At 39.3% G+C, this 15,434-nt stretch overlaps 1 pseudogene; it reads left to right on the top strand.

Annotated features, from left to right (window-relative positions):
- The first annotated feature begins 2,678 nt into the window (after positions 1-2,678).
- Positions 2,679-3,469, top strand: LOC123842051 (large ribosomal subunit protein eL8-like; annotated as a pseudogene).
- Positions 3,470-15,434: the final 11,965 nt, after the last annotated feature.

Here is a 15,434-nt window from a genome sequence, read left to right as displayed (position 1 = left end):
TGGAGCACTGGGTGTTATATGCAAACAATGAATCATGGAACACTACATCAAAAACTCATGATGTAATGTATGGTGATTAACATAACATAATAAAATAAAATTTAAAAAAAGAAAAGAAAGAAAAGAAAAGAAAAAAGAAAAGAAAGATGTGGTATATATATACAATGGAATATTATGCAGCCATCAAAAAAATGAAATCTTGCCATTTGCAATGATGTGGATGGAACTAGAGGGTATTATGCTAAGTGAAATAAGTCAATCAGAGAAAGACAAGTATCATATGATCTCACTGATATGAGGAATTTGAGAAACAAAACAGAGGATCATAGGCGAAGGGAGGGAAAAATGAAACAAGATGAAACTGGAGAGGGAGACAAGCCATAAAAGACTCTTAATCTCAGGAAACAAACTAAGGTTTGCTGGAGTGGAGGGGGTTGGGAGGGATGGGGTGGCTGGGTGATGGACATTGGGGAGGGTAGGTACTATGGTGAGTGCTGTGAATTGTGTAAGACTGATGAATCACAGACCTGTACCCCTGAAATAAATAATGCATTACATGTAAATAAAAAAATTAAAAAAAAGTAGAGCTGGGTGTGTACCCACACAATCTGACTTCACAGTCCATGATCTTATCTACTACCCAATACAGCTTTTCATAACCATATACTATACTGAAAAACATATAAATAATATAAACTGATATTATTCCTGCCACTCCATAATTTCTTGAATAACATCCAAACTTGTCATCTCAGAATATAAATAAAGTCCAAATACTTCTGCATCACATTTTCTCTCCAGCCCTTCTAAAGGTTCTCACTGGGCCTTGGTACATGCTGCTTTCATGGCCCTAGAGAATCTCTACATGAGTTGATTCACAACCATGTGATAATGAGGATCACACTCAAATACATGAAATTTGTCTGCATTTGTGTCCTCTATAAAACACGAATGACTCAACTTTTTAGGATGGTGTCTCAATTACATTTTCATTTTCCATAACTGATAGGCACTCTGGAAATGCACAGATAAATAAAAAACAAAGAGCACATTATAAACTTCAGTTATTTAAAATCTTAGCTTTTCAACAGAATATGTTAGGTTGTGCTGTTAATTTGTAAATGCTTAATTAAAGAAAATAGCACACTTTCAGTCTTTTTGCACAACTCATGATTTCTAACTGTGGAAGCACATGTCACTTTTGATTATATTTTGTAAATATTTATTTATATCCTACCTTGTTCCACATAAACTCACACACATGAATAGCACAGTCCTTTTGGTTACATGAAGAACACATGGATGCCTGTTAGTCTGCATTTTGCTGTGAGTATTTAGCGAAACAATCCCTGAGGCAGCCTTTCAAAACAGGCTGTTTTTAGAAAAAAAAAAAATCTCCTTAGGGAATCCCTTCTCCTATTAACTCTTTCTGAATAATCAGTTCTCTTTCAGAAAATAAAGGTGTTTCAAACATATATTGTTTGTGAATTTATGCCTTTTGTCTACAGGGTAGGAAGAGAGAGTAGAAAAAAATCACTAGGTTGGTTCTAGCACTTTATGGTTTATTCCAAACTATATGGTTTATTTCATGCATTCCTTACTTAATGTACATGTTCTGAGCACCTTCTGTGCATCGAACTCGTCGTCAGGAAGTTTACAGTGTAATGGAACACAGAGACATACTCCTTCATTCAATTGTGCATCCAGTCCACAAGTATTTATTGTATGCTTATAGTATACCTTGCCTTTTCTACCCACATAAATAATGAACTGTCTTAAGTACTATCAGTCTTCTGAGGAGGTCATGTATTGTGAGAGATGATGAGTTTGGTGCAGTGTGTTTACCTGCAGTGCCTCAGGAAAGTGGCGAGAAAAACGAGAGACAACCTCACAGGGGAGGTTAGAACTTAAAGGGTGACTCCTTAGTTATATGACTTTGGAGAACTTACTCAACCTTCTTGAGTCCAGATCAATTCATCTGAAAATGGATAAGATTTTGCCAGAGACCATACAATTTCTCTTGTGGATTTAAAAATATCAACTGTACTAATTTATGAAAAGAAAAGTAATATAGCTAATGGAAATTAAGAATAATATTTTCCCTGAGTCTTAAGATCTGATCAAAGCTAGACTGTGGAGTACCTCCAATGCCAAACTAAGGAATTTATATCTTTTATATGTATCACTAGTCACCAAACAGTTTCAACATCCCTTCATCATTAAAAAAATTTAGTACAACCCCACTATGTGAATATTTATTCATTTATGAATTGTACAAAATGGAATACATTCATTCTTATATATACTTCTCTAGGGTCTAGATACACAGAGAATACTTTCCAGCTCATTTTATAATCTTGATTCCTAAACCTCTCAAGGAAAATATGAGCAAAGAAAACTACAGACCAATCTCGAGCAAGACTATAAATGACAAAAATTTAAAAAGAACGTTAATGAACTGAATCCAGCAATACATTTTAAAGGATAGTAAAGTTAAAGTAAACCTAGAAATGTAAGTTCTTTTAACATTAGAAAAATCAAGTAATAAAGTTACCACATTAAAAAATTGAAAGAGGAAAAACTGTATCTGCCTGCCAATAGATGTAGAAAAATCATTTGATAAAATTCAACAACCCAATGATGATTTAAAAATAAAATCTAGCACTCTCCCCCAGCCACCCAAGATGCCTAAAATAAAGAAGGCGAAGGGGAAGAACGCAGCCCTGGCCCCTGCTGTCATCAAGAAGCAGGAGGCCAAGAAGGTGGTCAGTCCCCTGTTTGAGAAAAGGCCCAAGAATTCTGGCATCAGACAGGACATCCAGCCCAAAGGGGACCTTACCCACTTTGTCAAACGGCTTTGCTATATCTGGCTGCAATGGAGAAGGACTATTCTCTCTAAGCATCTAAAAGTGCCTCCCCTGGTTACCCAGTTCACCCAGGCCTTGGAATGCCAAACAGCTCCTCAAATGCTTAAGCTGGCCCACAAATACAGCAAGAGAAGCAGCAGAGATTGTTGGCCCCAGCTGAGAAGAAAGCTGCTGGGAAAGAGGATGTGCCCACTAAGAGGCTGCCTGTCCTTCGAGCTGGGGATTTTCCTGTCACCACTTTGGTGGAAAACAAGAAGGCTCAGCTGGTAATGATTGTACATGATGTGGATCTCATTGAGCTGGTTGTCTTCCTGCCTGCTCTGTGTCACAAGATGGGGGTTCCCTACTGTATTATCAAGGGGGAAGACCAGGCTGGGATTTATGGTCCACAGGAAGATCTGCACCACTGTTGCCTCACACAGGTTAACTCAGAAGAAAAAGGAGCTCTGGCTAAGCTGGTGGAATGTATCGGGACCAATTACAATGACAGACGTAGGACCTGCCGTCACCGGGGAGGCAACATCCTGGGTCCAAAGTTGGTAGCTCACATTGCCAAATTGGAAGAGGCAAAGGCTAAAGTACTGGCCACTAAATTGGGCTAAGTGTACACTGTTGAATTTTCTGTACATGAAAGTGAGAAAAAATTCTCTTTCAAAAAAATTTTTTTTAAATCTAAACTCTTTCTTTCTTTTTTTTTTTATTTGCGAGAGAGAGAATGAGAGACAGAGAGCATGAGAGGGAGGAGAGTCAGAGGGAGAAGCAGACTCCCTGCCGAGCAGGGAGCCTGATGTGGGACTCGATCCCGGGACTCCAGGATCATGACCTGAACCGAAGGCAGTTGCTTAACCGACTGAGCCACCCAGGCGCCCTAAATCTAAACTCTTTCTTAGCAAACTAAGAGTGGAAGAGAAAATTATTTCATCTTACAGAAATCGCTCAAGGTAAACCACACAGTAAATGGTATTTTCTTTATGATTAGGAACAAGACCAGGACCATTGTACCATATCCTTACTCTTACAATAATATAGCACAGGTTTTGGCTAGTGCTCTATGGCAAGAAAAACCTATAAAATATGGTTAATTAAAAGGAAGACATTAAATTGTTACTATTCTTGAGAGATAAATTATTTATCTAGAACTTCAGTAGGATTATATTAGTTGGAGTGACTAGATTATTCTGTGATAACAAAAAGCCACAAAATTTCAGAAGCTTAAAAAACAAGAACTTATATTTTATTCACACTACCTGTCTAATAAGGGAGAGCAGAGAAGTGCTCATTGCATTCTCTCAAGGACCCCAGCTGACAGTAACCCAAATGAGACACACGATCAGAGGGAGATGGGAGAATCACCAAACTTGTGAATGTTGGCTGCTGGTAGATTCATCCCATTAATGATGCCAAATCGTATCAAAGGTAGTCATAAAGGGAAGTCCGTTTAGTGGTAAAAGTGTTGCTAAGTGAGAGAGCAGAGCTGACTGCAAACAGAAACATCCAACAAGCCTTTAGAAAGGCAGAGTAGAAGCTTAGAGTTGAAACTGGGATTCAAGATGAAAACCCATGAAGAAGTAGTAATTTATTTGATTCAATATGTTCAATAAATACTGGTTAATTCCAGGAATATACATTGTTCAAGACTATTGATTGAAATTGTTGGACTAACAAATCCTGTCTTTTTATGGAATCTTTTCTTATCAACAATGAGGATTATTTACACAGACTAAATCTGACAGCAGTGGTCCATTTTCTTCCCTCTTTTTTAAAAATCAAAAGGAAAATACAACTTGGTTGCCTCAGAGCTGTACCAGACCAGGCACAGAGATTTTTTCAGAGTTATTCATGGTGGAGTCTGAAAAAAAGAGTAATTGTGATGAACAGTACTTATGGTATGCAAGCATTGAGTATTAATAACAATAACTATGTCTTTTTTATTATAATTCCATCAAAACTGACCTTTGAATAACTTATGTTACTGCTTTAAAAAAGCCTTCTGGAAGTGGGAGAGGGGAAAGATGGTGGAGGAGTAGGGGACCCAGTTCAACTGGTCCCTGGAATTGAGCTGGATAACTACCAGACCACTCTGAGCACCCACAAAACCAGCCTGAGATGTAAGAAGATCTGGATCTCTACAAACAGAATATCGCAGGCGGTTGGTTTTGAGGTACAAAGCAGAGAGCCGTGATTCCGAGGGCAGATATTGGAGGATAAACGGCGGCGGGAGGGTGCCTGGACGTGGGGATCCTACACCGCCAGTGAGTGACAGCCTTGAGCGCTGCAGAAGGGGCACAGACTCGCAGACGGGTAGCGTCAGGAGAGAACTTTAGGGCAGCCCCCAGGGTGGTAAAACAGACCGGCGGGGTCGCGCGCACTCGAACCACAGTCTCCCGGACAGAAACCAGAGCTACGGTCGCGCGCACGTGAACTGCAGCCTCCGAGATGGAAACCCGGTGCGCAGGGGTCGTGCCTGCAAACTGCACCCCGCGGGGGTGGAAACCCCAAGCGGCGGAGTCGGGGGCGTGAATTGGGAGTGGCTGGCGGTTTTAGAAGCACAAAGGGCAGAGATGTGCCCGACCTGGAGGCAGGACTGGGAGCGCTGCGGGGGGGCGCACAACCCAGGCCGCTGCAGTTTATAGCAACATGGACAGAAACGGAGATGGTGTGGCCTGGAGAGCTCACTGAAGAACAGACTGAGGTCTCTCTGCTCTGAGGCAGAGGGTTGGAAACGGTCTCTTCTGCTTTGACTCGCGAAAGAGATACGGAAAGCTGCCAGGGAAAGGTGCCAGAGAACAAAAGCCCCAAAGACTGATTCCCACTGAACCCATCCCCCACCACAGGGGTGCAGGGCAACTCCGCCCAAACAGGGTTGCCTGAGTAACAGCCCGACAGGCCCCTCCCGCAGAAGACAGGCTGGGAAAACAAGAGGCCAGCAAGCCTAAGGTCCCAAGAAAACAGGTGCATCTTGCTTGGGTTCTGGTCAATAATTTTGACGCCATACAACCCCTCAAACACCCATCAACAGAATGACTAGGAGGAGGAGCCCCCAAAACAGAAAAGACTCAGAGATTATGACTTATGCTGCAGATTTACAAATGGATGCAGACATAACCAAGATGTCAGAGATGGAATTCAGGCTAGCAATTGTGAAGACAATAGCTAGAATGGAGAAATCAATTAATAGCAACATAGAGTCTCTAAGGGCAGAAATAAAAGGTGAATTGGCAGAACTTAAAAATGCTATCAATGAGATCCAATCCAATCTAGATAATCTAACGCTAGGGTAACTGAGACAGAAGAGAGAATAAGTGATCTGGAAGACAGTATAACAGATAAAAAGGGAAAAGAGGAGGCCAGGGAAAAACAACTCAGAATCCATGAAAATAGAATCAGAGAAATAAGTGACACCATGAGGCATTCCAATGTCAGAATCATTGGAATCCCGGAGGGAGTGGAGAGAGAGGGCTAGAAGGTGTATTTGAGCAAATCGTAGCTGAGAACTTCCCTAATCTGGGAAATGAAACAAACATTCGAGTCCTAGAGGCAGAGAGGACCCCTCCTAAGATCAAGGAAAACAGGCCAACACCCCAGCATGTAATAGTAAAACTTGCAAATCTTAGAACCAAGGAAACCATCTTAAGGGCAGTTAGGGGGAAGAGATTCCTTACGTACAGAGGGAGGAACATCAGAATAACACCAGACCTATCCACAGAGACCTGGCAAGCCAGAAAGGCCTGGCAAGACATATTCAGAATACTAAATGAGAAGAACATACAGCCAAGAATACTTTATCCGTCAAGGCTTTCATTTAGAATGGATGGAGAGATGCAGAGCTTCCACGACCGGCAGAGGTTGAAAGAATATGTGACCACTAAGCCGGCCCTGCAAGAAATATTAAGGGGGGTTCTATAAAAGGAGAAAGGCCCCAAGAGTGATCTACAACAGAAATTTACAGGGACAATCTATAAAAACAACGTCTTCACAGGCAACATGATGACAATTAATTCATATCTTTCAATAATCACTCTCAACGTGAATGGCCTAAACACTCCCATAAAACGGCACAGGGTTGCAGATTGGATAAAAAGACAGGACCCATCCATATGCTGTCTACAAGAGACTCATTTTGAACCTAAAGGTACATCCAGACTGAAAGTGAAGGGATGGAGATCTATCTTCCATGCCAGCGGACCTCAAAAGAAAGCTGGGGTAGCAATTCTTATATCAGACAAATTAGATTTTAAACTAAAGTCTGTAATAAGAGACACAGAAGGACACTATATCATTCTTAAAGGGTCTATCCAACAAGAAGATCTAACAATTGTAAATATCTATGCCCCCAACATGGGAGCAGCCATCTACATAAGCCAACTGTTAACCAAAATAAAGAGTCATATTGATAACAATATGTTAATTGTAGGAGACCTCAATACTCCACTCTCAGCAGTGGATAGATCATCTAAGCAGAAAATCAACAAGGAAACAAGAGCTTTGAATGATACATTGGACCAGATGGACCTCATAGATATTTACAGAACATTCCACCCTAAAACAACAGAATACTCATTCTTCTCGAGCGCACATGGAACTTTCTCCAGAATAGACCATATACTGGGTCACAAATCAGGTCTCAACCGATACCAAAAGATTGAGATTATTCCCTGCATATTCTCAGACCACAATGCTCTAAAACTGGAACTCAATCACAAGAAAAAATTTGGCAGAAATTCAAACACTTCAAACACTAAAGACCACTCTGCTCAAGAATGTTTGGGTCAACCAAGAAATCAAAGAAGAACTTAAACAATTCATGGAAATCAATGAGAACGAAAACACATCGGTCTAAAACCTATGGGATACTGCAAAGGCGGTCCTAAGGGGGAAATACATAGCCATCCAAGCCTCACACAAAAAAATAGAAAAATCCCAAATTCACCAACTAACTCTATACCTTAAAGAACTAGAGAAAAAGCAACAAACAACGCCTAAACCACACATTAGAAGAGAAATAATTAAAATTAGAGCAGAAATCAATGAATTAGAAACCAGAAACACAGTAGATCAGATCAACGAAACTAGAAGTTGGTTCTTTGAAAGAATTAATAAGATTGATAAACCACTGGCCAGACTTATCCAAAAGAAGAGAGAAAGGACCCAAATTAATAAAATTATGAATGAAAGGGGAGAGATCACGACTAACACCAAGGAAATAGAAACAATTATTAGAAATTATTATCAACAACTATATGCCAATAAAGTGAGCAATCTGGATGAAATGGAGGCCTTCCTGGAAACCTGTAAGCTGCCAAGACTGAAACAGGAAGAAATTGACAACATGAATAGACCAATAACCAGTAACGAGATTGAAGCAGTGATCAAAAACCTCTCAAAAAACAAGAGTCCAGGGCCTGAAGGATTCCCTGGGGAATTCTACCAAACATTCAAAGAAGAAATAATATCTATTCTACTGAAGCTGTTTCAAAAAATAGAAACAGAAGGAAAACTTCCAAACTCATTCTATGAGGCCAGTATTACCTTAATCCCCAAACCAGGCAAAGACCCCATCAAAAAGGAGAATTTCAGACCAATATCCCTGATGAATATGGATTCCAAAATTCTCAACAAAATCCTAGCTAATAGGATCCAACAATACATTAAAAGGATCATCCACCACGACCAAGTGGGATTTATCCCCGGATGCAAGGGTGGTTCAACGTTCACAAATCAATCAATGTGATAGAACACATTAATAAGAGGAGGGAGAAGAACCATATGGTCCTCTCAATTGATGCAGAAAAAGCATTTGATAAAATACAACATCCTTTCCTGATTAAAACTCTCCAGAGTATAGGGATAGAGGGAACATTCCTCAATTTCATAAAATCCACCTATGAAAAACCCACAGCGAATATCATCCTCAATGGGGAAAAGCTGAGAGCCTTTCCCTTAAGATCAGGAACACATCAAGGGTGCCCACTCTCACCACTGTTGTTCAACATAGTACTAGAAGTCCTAGCAACAGCAATCAGACAACAAAAAGAAATAAAAGGTATTCAAATTGGCAAAGAAGATGTCAAACTCTCTCTTTTCGCAGATGACATGATACTTTATGTGGAAAACCCAAGAGTCCACCCCCAAATTACTAGAACTCATCCAGCAATTCAGTAATGTGGCAGGATACAAAATCAATGCACAGAAATCAGTTGCTTTCTTATACACTAACAACACAACTGTAGAAAGAGAAATTAAAGAAATGATTCCATTTACAATAGCACCAAAAACCATAAGATACCTCGGAATAAACCTAACCAAAGAGGTAAAGGATCTATACTCCAGGAACTACAAAACACTCATGAAAGAAATTGAAGAAGACACAAAAAGATGGAAAAATATTCCATGCTCATGGATCGGAAGAATAAACATTGTTAAAATGTCTATGCTACCCAGAGCAATCTATACCTTCAATGCCATCCCAGTCAAAATTCCAAAGACATTTTTCAAAGTGCTGGAACAAACAGTCCTAAAATTTGTATGGAATCAGAAAAGACCCCGAACTGCCAAGGAAATGTTGAAAAAGAAAAACAAAGCTGGGGGCATCACGTTGCCCGATTTCAAGCTATATTACAAATCAGTGATCACCAAGACAGCATGGTACTGGCACAAAAACAGACACATAGATCAATGGAACAGAATAGAGAACCCAGATATGGACCCTCAACTCTATGGTCAAATAATCTTTGACAAAGCAGGAAAAAATATGCAATGGAAAAAAGACAGTCTCTTCAATAAATGGTGCTGGGAAAATTGGACAGCCACATGCAGAAGAATGAAACTCGACCATTCTCTAACACCACTCACAAAGATAAACTCAAAGTGGATGAAAGACCTCAATGTGACACAGGAATCCATCAAAATCCTAGAGGAGAACATAGGCAGTAACCTCTTTGACATCGCCTACACAATTTCTTTCAAGATACATCTCCAGAAGCTAGTGAAACAAAAGCAAAAATGAACTTTTGGGACTTCATCAAGATAAAAAGCTTCTGCACAGCAAAGGAAACAGTCAACAAAACAAAGAGGCAACCTATGGAATGGGAGAAGATATTTGCAAATGACACTACAGATAAAGGGCTGGTATCCAAGATCTATAAAGAACTTCTCAAACTCAACACCCAAAAAACAAATAATCAAGTCAAAAAGTGGGCAGAAGAGATGAAAAGACACTTCTCTGAAGAAGACATACAAATGGCTAACAGACACATGAAAAAATGCTCATCATCATTAGCCATCAGGGAAATCCAAATCAAAACCACACTGAGACACCACCTTACACCAGTTAGAATGGTCAAAATGGACAGGGAAAGAAACAATAAATGTTGGAGAGGTTGTGGAGAAAGGGGAACCCTCTTACACTGTTGGTGGGAATGCAAGTTGGTATAGCCACTTTGGAAAACAGTGTGGAGGTTCCTCAAAAATTTAAAAATAGAGCTACCCTATGACCCAGCAATTGCACTCCTGTGTATTTACCCCAAAGACACCGATGTAGTGAAAAGAAGGGCCATATGCACCCCAATGTTCATAGCAGCAATGTCCGCAATAGCCAAACTGTGGAAAGAGCCGAGATGCCCTTCAGCAGATGAATGGATAAAGAAGATGTGGTCCATATACACAATGGAATATTACTCAGCCATCAGAAAAGATGAATACCCAACTTTTACATCAACATGGATGGGACTGGAGGAGATTATGCTAAGCGAAATAAGTCAAGCAGAGGAAGTCTATTATCATATGGTTTCACTTATTTGTGGAACATAAGGAATAACATGGAGGACATTAGGAGAAGGAAGGGAAAAATGGGGGGGGAATTGGAGGGAGAGATGAACCATGAGAGACTATGGACCTGAGAAATAAACAGGGTTCTAGAGGGGAGGGGGGAGGGGGGATTGGTTAGCCCGGTGATGGGTATTAAGGAGGGCACGTACTGCGTGGAGCACTGGGTGTTATGTGAAAACAGTGTATCGTGGATCACTACATCAAAAACTAATGATGTATTGTATGGTGACTAACATAATATAATAAAATTAAAAACTACAAAGAAAAAAAAGCCTTCTGTAAGATGGCAGCGAAAATCCCAGAAGAGCAGGGAGAGGTAGGTATGCTGGGGTGGGACCAGGGGGGGAATATTGTGAAGGAGGACCACAAGGAAGGGAGTGGGCAGAAGCAGTATGAAAGGAGAGAATTATGAAATTTTTTCTACGGTACTTAGATATGGATGTAGGTTTGAATTATGCCATTATATGCACAGATTTGTACTTATGTGAGTTTAACTCATAAGTAGAGAAAATTATTTTAATTGAGCTATTTAGAAAACACCTCCAGCAAAATCAAAAGTAAACTGTGTGGTGCATTCTACTTTCCAGGGCATTCTATTTTAGCGAATGCATTTTACCTTTATGATAATTATCAAACACTTATGTTTTATGGATGGAGCCCTATAGCATAATGCTCAGTCTGCTTTGCATAACTATGATGATTTGCTCCCCTTCTTAATACAACATAAATGTTTTTGTCCTTATGCAACTGATCTTGTTCCCTGGTGGCTGGCTCAAAACACTGGGCAGAATATTAGTCTCCCGATAATAAAAAAATGTTCATTTTCTTCATCTTCTGTGATTTTGTTTTTCTTAGTCTCTAGATTCAATGGCTGAGCATCCCTTTAGCTAGCTTTCAGTTAATTAAAAAGCCTGGAGCAGAGTACAGAATGTGCCCACAAGAAAACCTCAAGCAGTGCAGATGGTACCACCTCTGCACTCAGAAGCAGAAAAGTAGTTCTCTGAAACAGCTGTGGGCTGGGAGGCTCTGGGTGGCCTCTGCCTTCTCGGCATGCAAAGAAGAAGAATGAATCTGACTTGAATCTCCGCTGCTCAAATCAACTAATGCTACAGTAAACAGCTTTTCAGCTGCAGGAGAGTTCAAAATGTACTCTCTGCAGCCATAATTTTCTGCTGAAGTTGTGTGCTATCTGGAATGATGTATGTGTTTCATATTGCCCAGAAAGCTGCGCCTACATGTATGTGGGTATAGAAGATGGAGGAATCAAAGGAAGAAGAGGACACAGTACCCCAGATGTTTTCTACAAGCTCCCATTTGATCTCTATAAAGAAGCTCTAAGGTGTGGGGTTGTACCTTTATTCATTTTTCCTCTAGTTGCTCATATAACAGAATTTGGGAAGATTATAACAGCCCGTGGCTTAATTGCTGCCAGGGTTTACCTTACCATATTGTATAAGTAATAAATATTGATTGGATATAAATGCATTCCAATGTATCCCCCAGCCCTCCATCCCAAACACAAAAAACCAAATTACTAAGGGGCACAGAGTTCAGTTCCCTTTTTGTAAGCATGAGAAATCTTGCTGTAAAAGCAAACTGAAAATTAATGAACCTGTGATATTCCCAAAGTCCTGGTAGAGGAAAAGATTCCTCAACCCAGAATCAAGGAATGCGTAACAGCTTGAGGTGGAGCCTCCACACACCAGTGATTGAATCACCTGCTTGGATATGACTTTTAAATTAGTGACAATTTATACTACAGCCAGTGGAGATTGATCTTGACATTTTTTCATTTCTCTATAGGTAAGTTACCACTCTACCCTACAAATCAGGCAATGAACAATCAATACATCAACAAAGAATGAAATGAGGTGAGATGATCTCAAGCATATGACCAACAGCTATTCCCAATCGATTAACTTCTATGCTTGTCTTTAATACAATACTCAAATTGACTAGATTTCTGTTATCCTAGTTATTATACATTGGTAGGAGGGGGGAAAATTCTTTGGGACCAAAGGATGCAGGACAATGTGAAGCTATCTTACAGAATATGATTTAAATGTATACTAATAAATAATAAGAAATTAATAGCAGCAAAATGGATTTTTGTTTTTACAGGACAAAATATATTCATATCTAAAAAAGAACCATCTTCTGCTGACAGAGCTTATTATACTTCATTTAGGAGTCAACAATGTAGTTATAGTATTTATCTATCACTATAATAAGAAAACCATAGCAGTGTTTGTCCCTAATTACAATTATGGTGCCATGATGCTTTTTATTCAAGAACCAAAAACAGATTTTGCCTTTATTTTTAATGCTTAAATTAGGAATGCACTGAGATACAAATTACTGTGTCAAGATTCAGGGTAGAAATGCAATCAGGATTTAGATAACAAATGAACATAAACACATGATCATTATACTTGTTAGTATAAAATACTTTGCTAAGACCTTATTCTCATCTCATTTATGTGCTGTGTTACAACTCACATTTAAGAGATTTAAGTAAGAGGTGAAAAATCCATGAGCCATTTAAGATATAAGCAAATGAAGTAACTATTGTCCAGGAAATAGTCTTTACGTGGCTATAATGAAGCTACCAGGAAATGCCACTATGAAAATCATTTATCTCGAAGCAAACAAAAACTTGCATAGCAAGAAGATCACTCTGTAATTCTCTTTGTGAATAATGACTAGTTCGAAAAAGATGTTAGACCAAATTCCAGTGAGTTGTTAAGAACTTTTTTAGTGATGTCCTTTACCATTTGGAGATTTTCTCAATGGCAACCATGAAATTCCATAACAAATATTCTTATTTTCCTTTTTGGATCAAAAGTAAGCTCCTTGGCTAAATGTACTCCTGACCAATTATTGGGTCAGTAAATCAGGTCTTAAGAGCGTAAGTCCAGCTTATAAATGTTTTCTGATTTTTAAAAGTTTATCATTCTGTTAATTTAGATTCCTAGGAACAAAAGCAGGATGTTCAGTCCAAAGAAGAAATACATTCATGAGTAGATTTTATTTTCAAATACTAAAAATCTCTACTGAGATTTCAAGCTAAATCTACATATTAAAATTAGGTACATATCTTCCATTTTATTATGAACGAATTTCCCTGTGTTACGTATGTTTGGAACTGTCACAATCCTGACATCATGGCTACACCGTTTAAGACAAAAAGAGGGACACCTCAAAACTAGCCGCACTCTTATGAATAAAATTTGCCCTTGCAGTGTGTACTTCTCAGTGCTCATTGTGGGAGGGTAGAGTACTAGGAGCTGACCAGGGGACAAAGGAGGGATTGAACACCAGAACACTGACCCATGAGGCTTCCAGAGCTAGTGAGAAAAACTGAACTTGTTTTCAGGTTCCGCATTAAAAATCAAGTATAGGTGCTTATGAGGAAAAGGAGGTGTTCTAGCACAATTTCAAAACTGGCTCATAGTAGGCAAGACTGATGATTATACAAAAGCAATGTCTAAGTTAAGAATTCTTAATCTTTGCTTCAGGTCCTCTTGTGAACTTTTAAAAATTGTGTAGAAAAGTGTGTGTGTATGTGTGTGTGTCTGGAGAAAGTTTAGAGTTTTGACCAGTTTTTCAAAGAGAACTTCTACCTCCTCAGCACCCTATACCTCTGAAATGGGTATAGACCACTGGCCAAAAAGTAAACACTACTTTTTTGATATAATAAGGAAAGCATAGCTGGAGTCAGAGAACTTGTTTGGCCCCCTGGCTCCACAGTTCCTTAATTCAAGAAAACTGAGCTAATCGTTTCGGGTCAGAGAATCTCTGGTATAAGGGCTGCTAGCACCTAGGGGTTTTTTTGTGAGTATTACAAAAGGAACATCTTTCTCTCCCAGTCTGAGAATGAAATTCAGCTCCATGTAGGTCTGCGACTTTGAGTAGGATATAACCCACATGCTCCTTATTAATAACATGGGAATAATTTATTTTTTTATTTTTTTATTTTAAAGATTTTATTTATTTATTTGAGAGAGAGAATGAGATAGAGCATGAGAGGGGGAAGGGTCAGAGGGAGAAGCAGACTCCCTGCTGAGCAGGGAGCCTGATGTGGGACTCGATCCCGGGACTCCAGGATCATGACCTGAGCCGAAGGCAGTCGCTTAACCGACTGAGCCACCCAGGCGCCCCAACATGGGAATAATTTATTTAAAAATATTTTCACTTATTAAGTGCTGGGCTCAATCTTAAGCAGAGGAAACATGTATTGACAAACTGGACAAAACAAACAAACAAACAAACAAAAAAACAAAAAAAAAATGCCTGCTCTCTTGGAGCTTATATTTTGGGTGGTGGTAGTTGGTTGGGGAGGGGTGGTAGAGGGGTGAGAGTTAGTGAGAGAGAGAGAAGAAGCTATATGATTTATTAACATTTTCCTTAGCATATACTAGGGATTTAGATGGGGTTTTATTATTTTGAAATTGTAATATGAAATGTTATTGGGAAAAAGAGTGTTTCAATTCTAGGAAGTTCAAAGTGTTCTTACATGGCACTATATTGCAAGTGGTTTTGAATCATTAAAAGGACACAGTGCTTTAAATCATAGCCTACAAATAATTCAAAATGACAGTTTTTACCCTTCATGCTTACTTCAAAATCCCCCAAAAAGATTTAAGCATCTGGAGTTGGCTAGTCCCATCATAGGAAATGGGATTCTGTATCTGCATACAGAAAGGAGGAAAGGACTCAGATTCTACCAAGTTACCTTCC

Source organism: Mirounga angustirostris, unplaced genomic scaffold (genome assembly GCF_029215605.1).
Source record: "Mirounga angustirostris isolate CCGP_5_RB_7025 unplaced genomic scaffold, mMirAng1.0.hap1 SCAF_14, whole genome shotgun sequence".
In the NCBI taxonomy this organism is placed as follows: Eukaryota; Metazoa; Chordata; class Mammalia; order Carnivora; family Phocidae; genus Mirounga; species Mirounga angustirostris.
Note: the sequence above shows the minus strand (reverse complement) of the source record. Positions and strands in the feature narration are given on the sequence as shown.